Source organism: Saccostrea cucullata, unplaced genomic scaffold (genome assembly GCF_032062105.1).
Source record: "Saccostrea cucullata isolate Sc308-1 unplaced genomic scaffold, CSIRO_AGI_Scuc_v1 ctg12640, whole genome shotgun sequence".
Classification (NCBI taxonomy): Eukaryota; Metazoa; Mollusca; class Bivalvia; order Ostreida; family Ostreidae; genus Saccostrea; species Saccostrea cuccullata.
The window spans coordinates 1,242-18,542 of record NW_026921315.1 but is presented as its reverse complement, the minus strand read 5'-3'; the positions used below and the strand labels follow the sequence as shown (position 1 = coordinate 18,542).

The following is a 17,301-nucleotide window of genomic DNA, read 5'->3' as shown; positions in this document are numbered from 1 at the left end:
TTGTAACGAGAACCGTTACAGATGTTCCCCAAACGCTCCCCAACTCCCTTTTGGTGCCATATTCCCTGTAAGCTTCATTTAATAGGACAAAATTTATGCATTTGAGATTTTAACAACGCCAAGTTCATTCAAATTTTAGCATTGCATGTGTGCGCATGTGAATGCATGTGCGTAATGACCATATCATCTTGTCTACACAATCTATACATTTTAATATACTAAATACTAAAGTATTTAATCCAAAAGTATTAAAAAATACGCTCATTCAAGTGTATTTTTGATTTAACTTATTTCACGTGCACGCACGTGCATACATGAGCATGATGACCATATCTTCTACAAAACTTGTAGAAGTCCATTACATCTATTTATGTTCTAAATCCCACCCCGTTTGGTTGAAAACCAAGGGAGTTATAGCTGTTTAAAGTTTCAGTCAATCAGATTACAGTGCACGTATACGCATGTGCATTGTGAGCATACCTGCTTGTAGAAGTTCATTATATCTATCTATGTTCCAAATTCCATCCTGTTTGGTTGAAAACCAAGGGAGTTATAGCTATTTAAAGTTTAAGCCAATCAGATTGCAGCACACATGCATGCACGTGTTTTCATGATAATTGCTTTATATCATGTTGTAAGATATCTTAATGCATGGCTATGTTCAAAATTTCATAGGATTTCGTCGAAAAACAAGAAAGATATAGAGACTTTAATTCTTCAGCCAATCAGAGCAAAGCGCACGTGCATGCGCGTGAGATCTTGCTTTTTCGACCATGTCATATTGTCTATGCCACTAATATATCCTTATATCATGAGTTTCAGAGCATTTAATCAGAAATGTAAAAAGTTACGCCTATATCAATTAAATCGGTCATTTCACGTGTTGCACGTGCACGCTCTTACAAGCACTTGCACGCAAAATGACCTTCGTTCGGCAAATCTACATAACATGTCTACTGACCCTAAAAACATTTTACCTTAATCGGATGTGTAGTTTACAAGATCACTCGAGTAAAAAATTTTCCCAGGAAGAAGAAAAATAATAATAATAATAACTAGAAACGATCTCGTTGCGAGCAACGAGTAGGTCTTCCGTCCGATTCTGAAAAATAACCCATAAAATCGGGCTGAAAATGGATGAAACATATTTTGGACACACTGGTAATTGAAACGGGTCACTAGTGTGAAAATCCAATACGCTTATCGATTACGCTATTTGAACAACTACTCTTACTTCACTTGTTTGTACATATAATTGTGCAACATTTAATCTGTCTTGGAATTATGAAAGAAGGGTCACTATTCATAATTTCGCGCCAAACGCATCGAGTAAATCTTAGCGAATTTCTCTTGGAATGTTCATTTAAATAGGTGAGATAGCTTCAATCAAATAACAAAAGAGCGTTCTTATCGCCTAAATTTTAAGGTGTGGAAAGTATAACACATACATGTAACATATCGTATATAGGCAAATAACACTAAAGCAGTGAAACAGCTATGAATGGTTAATTTTTCATTTTCAGTCACGAAAGTTGACTATTCCGACTACTTACACTTTCATAAAAAAGGTGGTGTGTTTCACAGAGAAAAAAATGCCTCGACCGCCCTACGAGGGTCAAAAAATAAGATTCCATTATGTTCAATAACTTGCATTGAGAAAATAAAATGTTTATATAGGCCAATTAAACTGTCTTTGAAAAATTGTTATCTTTAAAAATAAAATATTTTCTTATTGTAACAGTTGTCCCTTCTATTGATTTAATATGACACAAGTGTGCATGGGAAAACAGTGGTCACGTTTTTTACTTACTACATTCTTGAAAAACTATTAATTATAACTATGATTTAAGCTATGTGTTACCGTGATGCAAAACAAAAGATATAGATATTGTACTTCATTTGCACATTAATTCTTTTCTATTTCTACTTTGAGAAACAACCAAAACCAATTAAAGAAGACTTGTAAGTAAACCTTGGATAATAAATGTAGTTTGACACCGAATTGCACCGAACCTACGACGTGACTATCCAAGTATCCCTACACATTTCATTGCTCCTTATGTTACTTTCGTTCAAGCAAACGCTCAGCTGCCTCGTAAACCCCTATTGCGAAATGTCGGAATTGACAGAGACCGCCGCCATTAAGATCCCGCTTCAGACTTTTGAATGTTAATATCTCGAGTTCGAATTCATCAATTTACAAACAAATTATATATTCAGCCAAACTCCGGTAGAAATGTTTATCAACCAAACTAATATGATTTGAAGATATTGAAAAACAAAAAAGTTTAAAAATTTGACTTTTTTTCTTTGCATGTCATTACGACAGGAAGTAGAGACGACGTACAAAAGATCGCGTCTTGGATAGTACTTATCACGATCTATAATCCCTGAAAGTTTCACAGTGATATCTTTTACCGTTCTTTAGATTATCCGCGAACAAAATGTCAATTTAAAATCAGAAAATTGTCCGTAACTCGGCACCAGATAAGAATTTCCAAAAAAAAACACCAGGATATAATAACTGCAGATAGCAACACATTGTTCCTGCAATTTACATAAAAATCCATCCAGTAGTCTTTGAGAAATCACGTGCACAAAATTTGATGGTCAGAAAAATAATAATTATAACGAGCTCAAGAGAGCTTCAACGCCTTTTGCGCTGGAAAGATATAGACTTAAAAAAGCAATTCAGCAATCCTTCCTCTACCTTCACTGAAAATCTCAAGTCAATATCTTCATTCATTTTTTAGTGATTGCCCGGACAAGCTGACCCTCTTAAAATCAGTAAATCGTCCATATCTCACGACCGGAAGTGACGACGTACTTATAAAAAATTTCCAATAAGGTTCAGACCAATATCTATCAGATCTGAAAGTTTACTGCGAAAATCGACCGAGCCGTTTCGAGAACTCGCGTGCACAAAAATCGGTAAGAAAAAAAAAAATAATAATAGGGAAAAAGAAACCGAACGAAAACAATAAGGTCTTCCGTTGGAAACGGAAGACCTTAATAAGAAGAAGAAGAAGAAGAAGAAGAAACAGAGTAAAAACAATATGTTCCCCAACTTCGTTTGGGAAACATAATTATAATGTTTAATTTTCAATGCAAGAAAAACGTTATGGTTGTTGCGGATGAATTTCTACAGAGAGGGATCGTCGAATTACATGAATAACATTTCTGGGACCGATTACAGTAATACAAACAACCTTAAAGACGGTAAAATAATAACAAATAAAAACTACAAGACTATAAAAAATTACATTTCCTAATCTTAGCTTAAAAAATAGATACAATTTTAAGCAAAAAATTCAAGCTTAGTGTGCATAATATATATGAATGACTCCAATCCAAATATCTTACGGTAGGATTCTTCTCTGGTTTCTGAGAAGGTGAAATATTCAATGTATATTTGCTTTTATGTCGTATATATTAAGGTGAAAGAGATTTAAAAAAAAATACATTTTCTTTCTTTATCACAATTGTACAACTTTAAATAGAAATGATAAATTGTGTTCGAAAACTAGCATGGACTAAAATTTTGGGAATGGTGGTGTATTTAAAATATCTTCTTTTTTGCAACTCAAAATTATTTTAAGTTTCAAAATATACCAAATAAATATGATTTTCCAAACAAACTACAATTATGTTAGCTTCTAAACGCTTCCAAGTACAGGTATGAGGCAAAAATCCGTAGATTCAGTGTTTTTACATTCTTAGTAAACTGTCAAAACTTTTTGTTTTTGTACCATTTGTATTTCTACATGATTTTTTTTTTACCATGTGTGAAAATACGAAACATTTAAATATAGGGTGCATATAAAAATAACTTAAATATCTTAAAAATTTTACAAAATAGAGAAAATTCGAATTAGTTAAAATCCATTTTTGTTAAACTATATGTGTCAATTTGGAAATATCATCTTATAGACCCTACATGGTAAAATCTTTTTATGCAAAAAGAAAAAAAAACATGTAATCTTTTGAAAAAAAGATCTTATCGCATGATTGGATGCAGTAATTTTTATTCTTAATGTCCAGGAAAAGGGTAATGACCTTGACTCTAATATAAAACGGTCAAAACTAATCTAACTGATACCATTACTTAGTAATATTGTGTTCTTGATTCTGTGAAAATTTCGTTAATTTTCAATACAAGAAATATAGTTTTGAGTGAAGAATCCTATTTTAATGCAAATGAAAGAATGATGTGCAAAATCTACTGTTGGGGCCTTCTTTTTTGCGAGAATTGTATCAAATGTACACCTTTTTAACAATATTTTTCAAATAAAAGTGAATTGAAATGACACTATGCACAGTTCTAAACACTGTAGTTCGCTAATCCTAATTCGACCCTAATATTAAGAGAAATTCCGCATTATCATTATTTTTTTTACAATGAAATGAAATTTTGTCATGCTTGGAGACTATTTGTTGTTTTATGAACAAAGATTGAACGAACGGAAGGGATTTAGTACAACAGAAGTTCGATCGATCAAGTGACATCCTTTACCAAGTCATCGATTCAGTAAAGATATGTTGAAGGGAATTAATATTTCAAACAATCAATTCATTACAAAATACGGCTAATTAATGTATAGTGATATTTGGGCCCAGGACGATTCGGAGGTACAATGTATATATTTTGCCCCTTTTTGTCCACTCCTCTCTCTGCATGTTTATCCAAATCTTTCATCTTGCCCATATCCTTTGATAGCCAGTTTCATCTTCTTGTTACAAATTTTTTTCTTCTAACAACCCTTGACCTTGGTTTTAACTTTTGAGAAATTTCAACCTTCGGCAAAAGTTGTAATACATGGGCATTTCTGTTTCACAAATACATTCTTAAACACGTGCTTTTCTTATAATAAAGCTTTCCCCTGACTACCATTATTTTTTACTCTTTGACCTGGACCTAGTAGTATTGCCAACTGCTAAAAATCTTCACAAAAAGCTACATGTACCATGCGGGGAAGGGCATCATTGTTTCACTAACAAAAGTATTTATTATAAAAAAAATAATTAAAGCCATAGTTTTTCTATGCATATAAACGAAGTTATATTTGCGTTTAGGCTGACAAGCAGCGTCAACATTGCGTGTGAAAAACGTTTATCGCATTAAATTGACGGATAATTTTATTCCCAGTGGCCGCACGACGCAAAATCCTTTACCAAATATCGCTTTGAAAAATGTTGAACAGAGGAACTAGTTTGATAAAGACGTTTGTGTCCGTCAGGCACATTTTACAGTTATATAGATCATATTTATTCAACCAGAACGTCAACTTGTTCTTATTCAGAACATCTATTTACATACGTCATAACCCACTAAAGCACGATTTACGTGAAAAAGTTAAAATAATTTTTTCACGTAATTCAAACCCCGCGAAAAAACATTTCCTCCCTTTACGACACGCACTCTTCGACTTCTAGTGAAAGTTTTGCCTGTGGCTGATTGAATGTTCTTGCGAGTGACTTTTATATTTTGACTGAAACTCTCCACATCTTTGTCTACGAGGGCCATTCTTTTCATTTCCATAAGCATTTTTACTCTTTTCGGAAATCCTGGTTGTTTTTCACTTTCTTCAGACTGTATCATAAGATCGATGTGCTCTACTGCTGATAAAGGATCAGGTCTTAACGCAATCTCTTTGAGTCTTGTTTTGCAACGATTCATCTCATTCATCATTGAAGAAACCTGCTCAAACAAATCATCCACATCATAAGTCAGTTCTTCAATATACTTTTCGTGAGATAGTGTTTGGCCTATAGCATCTTCATATCTCTTCTTCATCTCAGCGTATGTTTTTTTGACAGTTTCAGTAACATATTTAAAGATGTAGGGAGTGTTTTTTATGAACTGACCAGATGCATTTCTCTACGCATATTCTACAATGTCCAGTTTGCTCTATCCATTGCCCAGCAACCACTTTTCTCAGCGTCATCTGCTATCTGGCATTTTTCATGGCAAGTGACATTGCAGTTAAGGCAATTTGTAACATGCTGACCTTTTGGAAGGTCAACCATTTCTTGTCTGGTTTTTCGACCTGATATTCAAACTTTTCATTGTTTTCTATTTCCTTTTTGTATCTGTTGAAAATATCTAACTGATCACTTAGTTCAGACAATTTTGACAATCCTGCTGATACTTGGGGTCGAACATTTGAAAGAATAGTTTTTAACTGCTCTCTTTCTTCTAAAACGTTTTTTGTTTGACAGAGACTTCTTGTTTCAAAAAAATTCATTTGGAAGAAAAATCTGTCAAAACTTTTGCATCCCATCTCCCAGAACATCGGTGACAAAGCATTGTCATTTAGATTTTTATTCTCCGCAAATAGGGCCAATTATTGAACTGAAAAGTCGCACCGAAATGCAGATTAGACTCTTTTAGAGAAGCAAGTACTGGGGGCTGTGCACCATCAGCAAATGTAATTAGCGTGCATATGTTTGATTCAATGTCTTTTCCAAACAGAGACATGATAGAGCTAAATATGTACTTTTGCACGACAGTAAGACGTGCATCAGGAGCTTTAACAAGAAAGCAAACAGCATCGATGTAGAGGACACCTTGTTCACCTTGTGCGGAAAACAAGTGTCTTATTTGATCTACAATAGCGTGGTCACGTTCTATTCCTCGTGTGTCTCCAAACCCTGGGGTATCAATGATGTTAAGCATGTAGTTGAGTCGACTTCCTTCAGTTGGAGCAATTCTATATACCGTTATCCATTCTGTCTGAGACATGGCCTGTGGAGGTAAATTTCGTGATATCAAAATTCAATACAATATTAACTTGTTAATAGAAATTCTAAATATGATAAGAACACTTGACAAAAATTTCAGCCTAATCTTTCCTCCTTAAAAGTTACATAAAATATTATGAAGATTTAGGTAAAATCTTACGTATTTGATCTCAAATACTGTATACAAGTGGAAAATTTAGCGAGACGCAAATGTAGTTACTTTAAATTAGTATTTTATTTCAAAAGAAAAGTAGTTTTGTCAATTTTAAAGTGCTCACCAAAGAAGCACCCCTGCGAGATGAAATTAATAATTTCAGGAACTTTTTAATGAACCGTTCATGAATACTTATTATTTATTCATAACAGATTCATGACTGGTTCATAAAGACAGGTCATAAATTTTATTCATGAATATATTCATAAAATGTAGTTCATGAACAAATATGAATATTGGTAATTTTCAGGTTGAAGAAAACTGACTCATCACTCCCATAATACAACTTTTGCATGCAGATGCAATTGTTGAACAAGCCCCTGGTATAATTAATAACATGCTATTGTTTTGATTTTGAAAATATGGGATCAGAGCCGAGTAGGAGAACATAAGAGGTTAAAATCACTATTTTCTACTCTATGTAATTGATAACTTAGATTCTTCAAGATAATTAAAATCTGTTATGAACTGTATACATGTAGAAGGGAGATTATAATAAAATTATGATTATAATTAAACAAACACTGCATTATCATTGACAGCATTTTCTCATATTGAATTACTAATGTTTCTTCATCATTTAAATTAGCCAGCTATATTGATATTGTGCTTTAAATAATCTTATTTTTCACGACACAACTTTGTTCGATCCAATTTTCTCTATTGCTAAACTTTAAACAATTAAGGTAGATCGCGGTTTGCTGACGTCACAATAGGATTCGACGTAAAAACCTTACTACGTTTACAGTATCAACTACAAACAAGCAAAAGTATTTCCATCAGTACATTAAAGCTTGTTTTGTCTGTAAAAATATCTATTTATATGTAATAAAAGATAAAGGATCAATCAATAACTAATCAATACTAAATTAAATTAAGAATTAACATAACGTTAAAATATGAAAGGTCAAAATTTTCTTCAAATAATATGAATCTGTGTTTCATTGAAAAAAGTGTGACAAATTAGATAAATTATGACAATGTTTACTTGAACATTTATTGCCAATGAATTAAAAACTGGAAAATGCGATAAAACATGTTTTATTTTCAGTGAATTGTTGATTGCATCGTGATTCTGAGACGTACGAAAATAATGACGTCGCACTAACGTTATATAACGTCTTAATAAAATTATATACGTTTGTTACAAATTCGTAAAACTTTTAAGTTTTTTTGCGAGAAAATGAGCGAGAACACATATTAATTTTTTTTAATAGATCGATTCTAAATTTATCTCAGTTCCATTGTGTCGAGTAATATAAAATTTGTCTGCGCCGTTTTTATATTATAAGCGTGGTTTTGAAATGCGTTTACAGACGAGAAAGGCGCATTTACTATATATTTCATTGTAACAGCGTCACCAGTTCTCATCAACATTAGTGCCTTTGAAATGCGATAACAATATAACCACGCAGATGAATCTCACAAAAAATTCAGAAAGTAAAATCTGAAACGAGAGGGTTCAGTTGACAAATTTTCAGAGTATGTTTTCAGGCAAACAGTAAACCCGCGATCTACCTTAAGTTGTAAAAACGTATCATTAATTTATTAACAACTCTAAAATCGTATCTCTTGTCCGTACTGTACCGTACTATTCTTGGGTCGAAACGCTTTATATTTTGATGCAGTTAAAGTTACATTTTTCTGTCCATCGTGTGTAAATGACACAGCACAGACTGCATGATTGTATCTATGACATGATCCATATTCATATTTTGTAGTCTATTCTGAGATTCTCCTACAAACTTTCATAGCTCAGGGTACTCAGTTTGAGGGCGAGTGGTTCCAAGAGATATTTGTTGTCCTCCTGATATATGGAGGCGGCCATACTTGAATACGAAACTATGGCTCTACATGTATAATGTAAAAAAAAATCTTAATCATTAAATGATAACATATTAATTTTTAAAAAAATAATTTCAGTGAAAAATTATACAGATAGTGTTTGTTATTTTTTGTTAAACAAAAATCTTGGCAATCCGAAACTATTTCTTACTATTAGCTCTGCATTACACTTTTTAAAAGGCGAAAACTTTTAAACGCGCGAGACGTTAGAAAGTGAATCGGTAGAGTGGAAGGATTATGAGCGTAGTCATTCTTTGTCAACCTTTGAAGAAAATAACAGAATACGAAGAAAGAATATCCAGAGGATCAATTTACTTCATAACTTCAGATATGAGTGATGATATACAAAAAAAAAAAAAAAAAAGAAATAAAAATATGGACGCAATCGCTGAATCATGTGAATGTGTGATATATCTGTCTGTAGATGTTACTGTCTATTTGTAAAAGTTGTGTCTTTTTTTAATGAAATTTTTGCCAAACTTTGTAATGAGTAGGGATCCAACCAAATTACGTTACATTCAATAATTAAAGATTGAGGATCAAAACATTCATAATCCTGTTCACCTACAACAACGCGGGCAAGGGAAACAGGCTAAACTCCCGCTCGGAATACTTTGATATGATGCAGAATTAAATGAAACAAATATGCAAAAAATACAAATAAGTCTTAAATTTTCACATTCATGAGCAATTTCATAAAATCTTTGTTCTTGTAGGGAAAAAGGAAGCAGTTCACAGATAATGTTGATAAGTTTAGATCAAAAACTCTGGCTGCAAAAAAATCCAGGCTCTTAAAAACAAAAGAAAGAAATGAAAATATGAATAGTTTTCGATCAAAGGATCCAAGTGATGAAATTCTGGAAATTCCACGGGAAAGCCAATAAGAATTTTTTGATTGACCACCTCTGCTCAAAATCATTGAAGCCCTTTTAGCTGATGTCCTAATTGCCGAATCACTTCTCTACCAGACTTGGATTAAAAATAATTCCATTTTAGGCATGAAAACACACTTTGAAATATACTGAGTATTTTTCAGGAACCCGCTCTCCTCTTGACCAAGTAAGGTTAAGGATTCTGCTAAGAGACGCATTTGAATTGACATTTTTCATAATTTTACCAGGAATGATCTACATAATTCATTTATTATCGTTATCACTTATCAGAGTTGTTTACTTGAACAAAGATTTTGTTACCATGATTGGAAAATAAATTCTTTGAAATCTTTCAAGATGATATATTATAAAATATCTTCTTTTACAGTTTTTCATTTTGCATAACTTATTACATTTTTGTTTACAAAGAAGCAAAAACATTCAAGAATAGTTCATGAATATTCCTATAAACTTTTACAAATTATTCATGAATAGTTCATGAAAATGCATTGAACTTATTAATACGAGGGTTGATCCAAAAGTTCGTGGAATTTCTTCATATTTTATTCATTATTTAGTGGAATTAGTTGAAAGTTACAAATGAAAATATAGACACTTGATGAATATTTTAAATTAAAAAACATTTTAAATATCTTCGATAGTACCTTTATGGCAGTTGCCATAGAAACGGTTGTTTGGAAATGCGGGGGAGACATTAACGCGTTTTACATGTATTATCATTTAAATTCTTAATTCGTAAAATAAGAATTAAACCGCCATATGTGGTATAAAACGAAAATTATGTCATTATTACGATTGCTTGATCTTTTATGAACCTTTGTGTGAGAGTTTTACTGATTTTACTGGATATTTAGTTTATAAGTTGATGATTTATTACTCATCTTTAAGTTGTTAGATAACGTCAAATTTCGGTCAAGTCACACGTTTTGTGAAATTCCCAGGATCACTCTATCTTACTCTATCTTACACGCGTATATTATTGACATAGGCTTGGAAAAAATGCATTTAGTTACTGGTTTTCCAGAGGCATAAGAAATTTAAACAAACAGAACTTCCATGGACATTGATAAAAGGTGTGGTCGCTTTTTAGAGGTTCTGTTTAAGTACGTATACCCCAAGACAATTTAAAAGCGTTAATGGACGTTGTCGGCTGCCGTACTGTTCTTGACACTGCTACTGAAATTTGAACATCATATGGAAAGATGGGTAGTATTTTTGAAATATGAGTAAAAAAAGTTGGCGCGAGAGGATACTCAGGCTTTTTTGAGAAAAAAAAATGGAGAAAAAGGCAGCATTTTGTAGAATTACGTATTATAATTGGACATTTGGGCGAGATGCTTCTATAACGTGACGTGACATATTTAACTTGACGTTACGTCGAAGTCTCCCCCGGGTTTCCCAACTATCCATTTTCAGAAAGCTCGTGTGACCTTATTGGTAATTGGAAAGTAGTGAAATTTTCCAATATTGTTGTATTATGACTCTATACTAGTATTATGAATATGCCTGTTGATTGATTTCATCAAATCACGATAAAATTTTAGAAAGAAATTCCACGAACTTTTGGATCAACTACATAAACTTTTCTTGAAAGATCAAGAAAAAAATTCATGAACTTTTCTTGAAAGTTCAAGAATTATTCTTGATCATTTTGCAGGCAATTAAAAAAAATCCAAGTTTGTTCATGAACAACAAACTATTCTTGAATATTCTTGATTTTGGATTTCATGAATAAAATCCATGAAATCATGAGTGACCAATTTTAACTTCATGGGATCTTCATGAACAATTCATGAGCAGATTCAAGAATATAATTCAAAAAAATTTTTTAAAAGTTCAAGAATTATTCTTGATCATTTCGCTGAATTACAAATACTGGGGTAAATCACAATTGATTTTTAATAATATTCAATTTTAGCAATCTCAGTACCCTCTTTAATTAGGCCAAATTGAATTCTCGCTAAAAATTCTGCTCTGTATGGTTATTGTTTACACCAATGCATTAAATCAACATTTTAATTCTTAGACTTTTCAGCAGAATTCAAAATATCTGAAAATCCCTTCACATTTACGACGGTGGCCAAATCACATCCAGGGGAAATCATAATTTGAACATTTTTCTTTATGTTATTATGTAAATCAATTGCAATATCACATTTAGATTTCGTTTTGGTCTAAGATGCACGCATTTGACTGAACCTTCATAATTAAAAATTCTTGTACATAATTACACCGGAAAAAACAGAATACACATGCCAAAAAGGGTAGCGTTTTGTAATCATTTTTCAGCAGCACACCTTGTATATGTAAAATAGCTCATTCATTTAATATAGTAAGGGTAGGTTAGTAATTATTTCCAATTACAGATAAAATACCTGATTATGAGTTTTCTTTTCTTCATCTTCCAGTGTAACCATTGTAAATGGAAAAGGATCTTCAAAACTCACTCCTAAAACGTAGTTAATGATGCCATCTACTAATGTGCTTTTTCCGGAACCTGTTGCTCCAACTAGCATAATGGTTTTCTCCTCAGTATAACCATGATTGAGTTTGCCTGATTAATATTGTTTTAGGTACAATAAGATGAAGACAAATTGTACATTATATATAATAGTTTATGCATGTTTTAACATATGATGTAAAATATAAGAGAACCACAACACTCACCTGAGTAACTTTACCTATACGCTGTCCTTACCAGATTTACCCACTTGTAATCCCTACTGTGGTAGCTTGTTGCCCTCAGGGGTCATGATTTGGAATTTTCACTATCCCTTAATGCTTCCACATAAGTATCAGCATTTTATGGTAGTGTAGATGAGTAGTGGAGATATCAACTAGCCCGAGAATGCTTCTGCATAATTGTTAACTTTACTGGCCCCGTGGTTCTTGATACGGAGAATACGGAGAAAAGATTTTTCTTATACATGTATTTCAATTTAATAATTTGATTTCCCTACTGTAGCCCCGCAAAAACCCGGGGATCACGATTTGGATAAATAAGTATCGCATATCTCATTTCTGCGGAAGAGGGTCAAAGGGCCTGGTCCTTTATTTTAATAATTTAAACTCTCTTTTACCTAAGAACGCCTTATACCAAGTTTGGCTAAACTTTTTCTGTGGTTTTTAAGAGGTTGAAAATGTGAAAAATTTAGAGATTGACGGATAAACGGACGGACGACAAACAAAGGGTGATGAGAAAAGCTTACTTGAGCTTTCAGCTCAGATGAGCATAAGAGATTACCAGATTGATTATGTTAAAAATACCTAAGAATAATTGCCTGGTTCTTGCTTGAGGGTTTCTAGCTCTTTGATTTTCTTGAACAGGAAGTTGATATTTCGAAGGATCATTTTTATTAACAAGAATTGAAGATTCTAACATCATTGTTGCCAATGACTTTGTTGTCGAAAGATCCTCATTTACTGGTCCATAACGTCCTTCCTCATCCCCAAAAATTCCTCTCACTTGAAATATATATTGTGTATTTGCCATAAGTCCTGTTATAGTTACATGATTTTCATCGGAATCGGTTTCAACAAATTTCCATTTTTCTTTGCCGTTCAAACTCTTATACCGAATTTGGTAATGATCAACTTTTTCTGATGGTTTTTCCCAACAAAGCTCCATAACATCGGATTTGATTTTTAAAGATTTTGGCTTCCCGGGGATCTGAAAAAAAATGCATGAATTTTTGATAAAGCGACCAGTCTTAATTAACACACACATAATTTTGATATTGTGAGTAGAAATATATTATTTTGAGAATCCAGGGTTCGTTTGTGTAAAATATCTCAAGTACTTGATCATATAATTTAATAAGTACCGTTTTCCTGGGTAGCTGATTGAAATTTTACTAAACATATTGCTCAGCATGTTTCAATATTTACATTCGCTGGGTTTTCTTCTAAGCCAACAGTGAATTTAATTTGAATACCATTTTTGTATATTTGCATTTTGCAATTATTTGTCTTTAACATTCCTTACAAATTAAAATTTTGAGTCTGTGTGACTCACACACCAATAATTCACACAAAATCTCAAACATTTCTTGTATAAGTACATTTTACATATTTGAAAGCACCAAAATATACTCAGAATTCAATTTTGAATTAGAAAATCGCGAAACCTACATTTATCCTGGTGGAAAAGTGTTCACTATGCCATTCTAATCTCTAAAAATAATTTCACTCAATTTGAACGGAAGCCGATAGGTAGAAAAATATTTTATCTGGCGGCCACCAGATAATTTTTTTTTCTACCTGGCACCTACCAGCTCCATAGATTCGCTATACCTATGTCTTCCACCGTTTGCAATGTAGAGGAGGTAATGTTCGTAATAGGCACTTCCCGTGTAATTTTGTAGATGACGAAATGATAGCCTTCATAGACCGGTATACCCTATAAAATCAAGAGAGGTGGACCTTTGTAGAGTATCATTTTGTCACATTCAAAAATGGGGAGCGCCTATGATGTTTGGTTTGTCTTGTTCTTGATATTTCTCCATGCCTATCTTTTCTTCACATTCATGTCCCCTGATTCTCTTCATTAAGCGACTTTAATTTATACACATAAGGATTTCATCAATATCAAACAATGGTTATAACAGGAAGATGATTCTTTAAATTAATATGAATGATTATTTCTTTACTTCTTCATCATTACTTTCGGTGAATTCAATACCTTAGGATCCGGTTGTAACGGAGCATCCGCCCTGAAGAATGAAAATTGTTCTTTATAGAGCGTACATATTTTTAATATAGAAAAGAACCAAAACTTGTTTACATGTCTTATTATGCTAATTAGTCCAAAAAGTTTCATATTACCTTTAAATTTTATTTACTGTTTAAATAAACGTTGCATTGGGTTTTTTATTTTTAGTTTCATTGATTCATTTTACTTACTATAAAGGGGGCAAATTAGATATTTGTGACATTAAATTTCTAATGTCGTCACACAAAATATGCCCTCTTCCTGATCGCTGTCGTAGATGCTGCTTCGCACAATCTTGGCACTGCGGTTCAGGACCTTCACATGTTTTGCAGAAATGCGTTGCAACGCTTTGTAAATTGTCGTATAAACACGGATCGCAAAAAATTGTCTTCTCGTCTTTTCTGAAATCGAAAAAAAGGAATTTTTGACCAACAATCAAATAAAATACGGGGGACGTTTAATAAATAATGTCATCGGGGCTCAAAAGAAATAAAAAACGTTTTTTATGATTTTGTCTTAATGATTTAACTAAAATATTCTCTTTTAATTAAACACATGTCTATAACATTTTATTAAGGTCTTTTTCCAACAAAAACCTTTTGTTATTCTTCGGTTTTTTTTTTCCCTATTATTTTTTTTTTTTCCAACCGATTTTGTGCACCTTTTTTTAAGCTTTTTTATGACGTTTTTCCGGTCGTGAGATATGGACAATTTTCTGATTTTAAATTGCAATTTTGTCTTAACTTATGCGAAAACTGCTTAAGATATGAACTGGAGTTTTTGGAGATGATAGTTCATGACTTATAGCGTTGCAGATCCCTTTTCTCATTAATATTCCGGTCGCTCCGGAAGCAAATTAAAATCGAAATTTTTCAACTTTTTTTTTTAAGATTTTTAATTTTGATTTGAATAGAGACCCTTTTGCAGAAGCGAAATATGTAATTTGTTTGAAAATCGAAAAAGCCAATCTCGGTTTTGCATTTGAAAACGCGAAGCGGCGATTCCAATGGCTAAATGGTTAGCGCTTTGGATTGTGCGGGGCGCCCCTTAAATCCCCGTTTAAAAAAAATTTTATTTTTTTTTTCTCGACTTTTAAATTTTTAAATTTTAGACCATTTGGAACAATATATTGTAAACTTTCAAGCATATTTTCGTAATTGGGGCCACGGAGCCAGAATGTAAAATCTTTGACGCTTATATCTCCAAAAGGAGGAGTATTTTGAAAAGCTATTGAACAAAAGATGTTCAAAATCATGTTCTAAACAATATGCAACCTTTTATTATTTGCTAAACCCCCCTTTAAAGGGTTGGGGGGTTTGGCCCCTAAATATTTATTTAGCATATTCCACAACAAATAGAAATCTCTGAATAAGTGTTAACAAAAAATTTTAAAATCACAAGCCCTTTTCTTTTGATATCAAAAAAAAGGGGCTGACCCCTAAAATTTAAAGGGGCTAGGGGACCAAAAGTCTTTTATCTATAACTCTCTAATGAACAATATTTTGTTATACATTACTGAAGCAAAAGTGTTTAGCTTAACGATTTGCAACAATATATGATACAATTTTGATCAAAAGTTGGTAATTAGGGTCAAAGGGACAAATGTCAAATCTTTGACGCTTTATATCTGAAAAGTGGTAATTTTTTGATAAGCAATATTGCACAAAAGATGACCCAGAATAATGTTCTAAACAATATGCATACTTTGAATTTTTGTAAGACGGCCCCATTAAGGACTCGTAAGAGTGGCCCTCAAATATTTAAAAAATTTAGCATATCTCCACAACGTGTAAAATCTCTGAATAAGTGTTGAAAAAAAAATCTTCAAAATCACAAGACCTTTCATTTGATATAAAGAAAAAGGGGCTGCCCCCTAAAATTTGGACTAAGGGACCAAAAGTTTTTATCTATAACTCTCTAATGAACAATATTTTGATATACATTCTGAAGCAAAAGTGTTTAGCTTAACGATTTGCAACAATACATGATATAATTTTATAATGTTGCGTAATTGGGGGTAGGGGCAAAAGTCAAATCTTTGACGCTTTATATCTCGAAAATGGGGAATATTTTGATAAGCAATATTGAACAAAAGATGGCCCAAAAAATTTTCTTAACAATATGCATACTTTGAATTTTTGTAAAACGTCCTTAAAGGTTTTGAAAAAGTGACCCCTAAATATTTTTATTTACATTTCCACAACGGTAAAATCTCTGAATAATGTTGAACAAAAAATCATCAAAATCACAAGACCTTTCATTTGATATCAAAAAAAGGGGTCAGAGGGGCCATTTTCTTTATCTATAACTCTCTAATGATCAATATTTTGTTATACACTACAAGGGAAAAGGTTCATCTTAACGAATTGCAACAATATATGATATTTTTATCATATGTTACGTAATTAGGGGCCAAGGGACCAAAATGCTATATTTTTATGCTTTATGTCTCAAAAAAAAGGGGTTTTTCATAAGCCTTATCAAACAAAAGATGTTCAGAATTCGTGATAAAAAAAAATTTAACTTTAACTGGGAAAACTCAATGTCATTTTTTTTAAACGAATATCTCAGTCAAAATCACATCTCTCTTATCGAGAAATTAACGGAAGCCTATCGTTGCTCGCAACGAGATCTATCATTCAATTTCTAATTGTTTTTGAACACATTTTTTAGTACGGCCCTTCGTATACTGGAATATTGCAGATCCTATGATTTGTTGTACTTTTTTTTTGTCCCCCCTTGAAAAGTGGGGCTTTAATTTTTGGTCTGTCCGTCCGTCCGTCTTTCTGTCTGTCTGTAACGTTTTCGTTTCCACACGATATCTCGAGAACCCTTTGAGTTTCGCAATGAAATTTTCTGCAATCCCTATGGACTAAAGAAGAATTCTATTGATTTTG

General features: G+C 32.5%; 1 pseudogene; it reads right to left on the bottom strand.

Moving 5' to 3' along the window:
* Nucleotides 1-5,323: 5,323 nt before the first annotated feature.
* On the bottom strand, nt 5,324-14,399 carry LOC134259691 (uncharacterized; annotated as a pseudogene).
* Between the last annotated feature and the right edge of the window lie 2,902 nt (nt 14,400-17,301).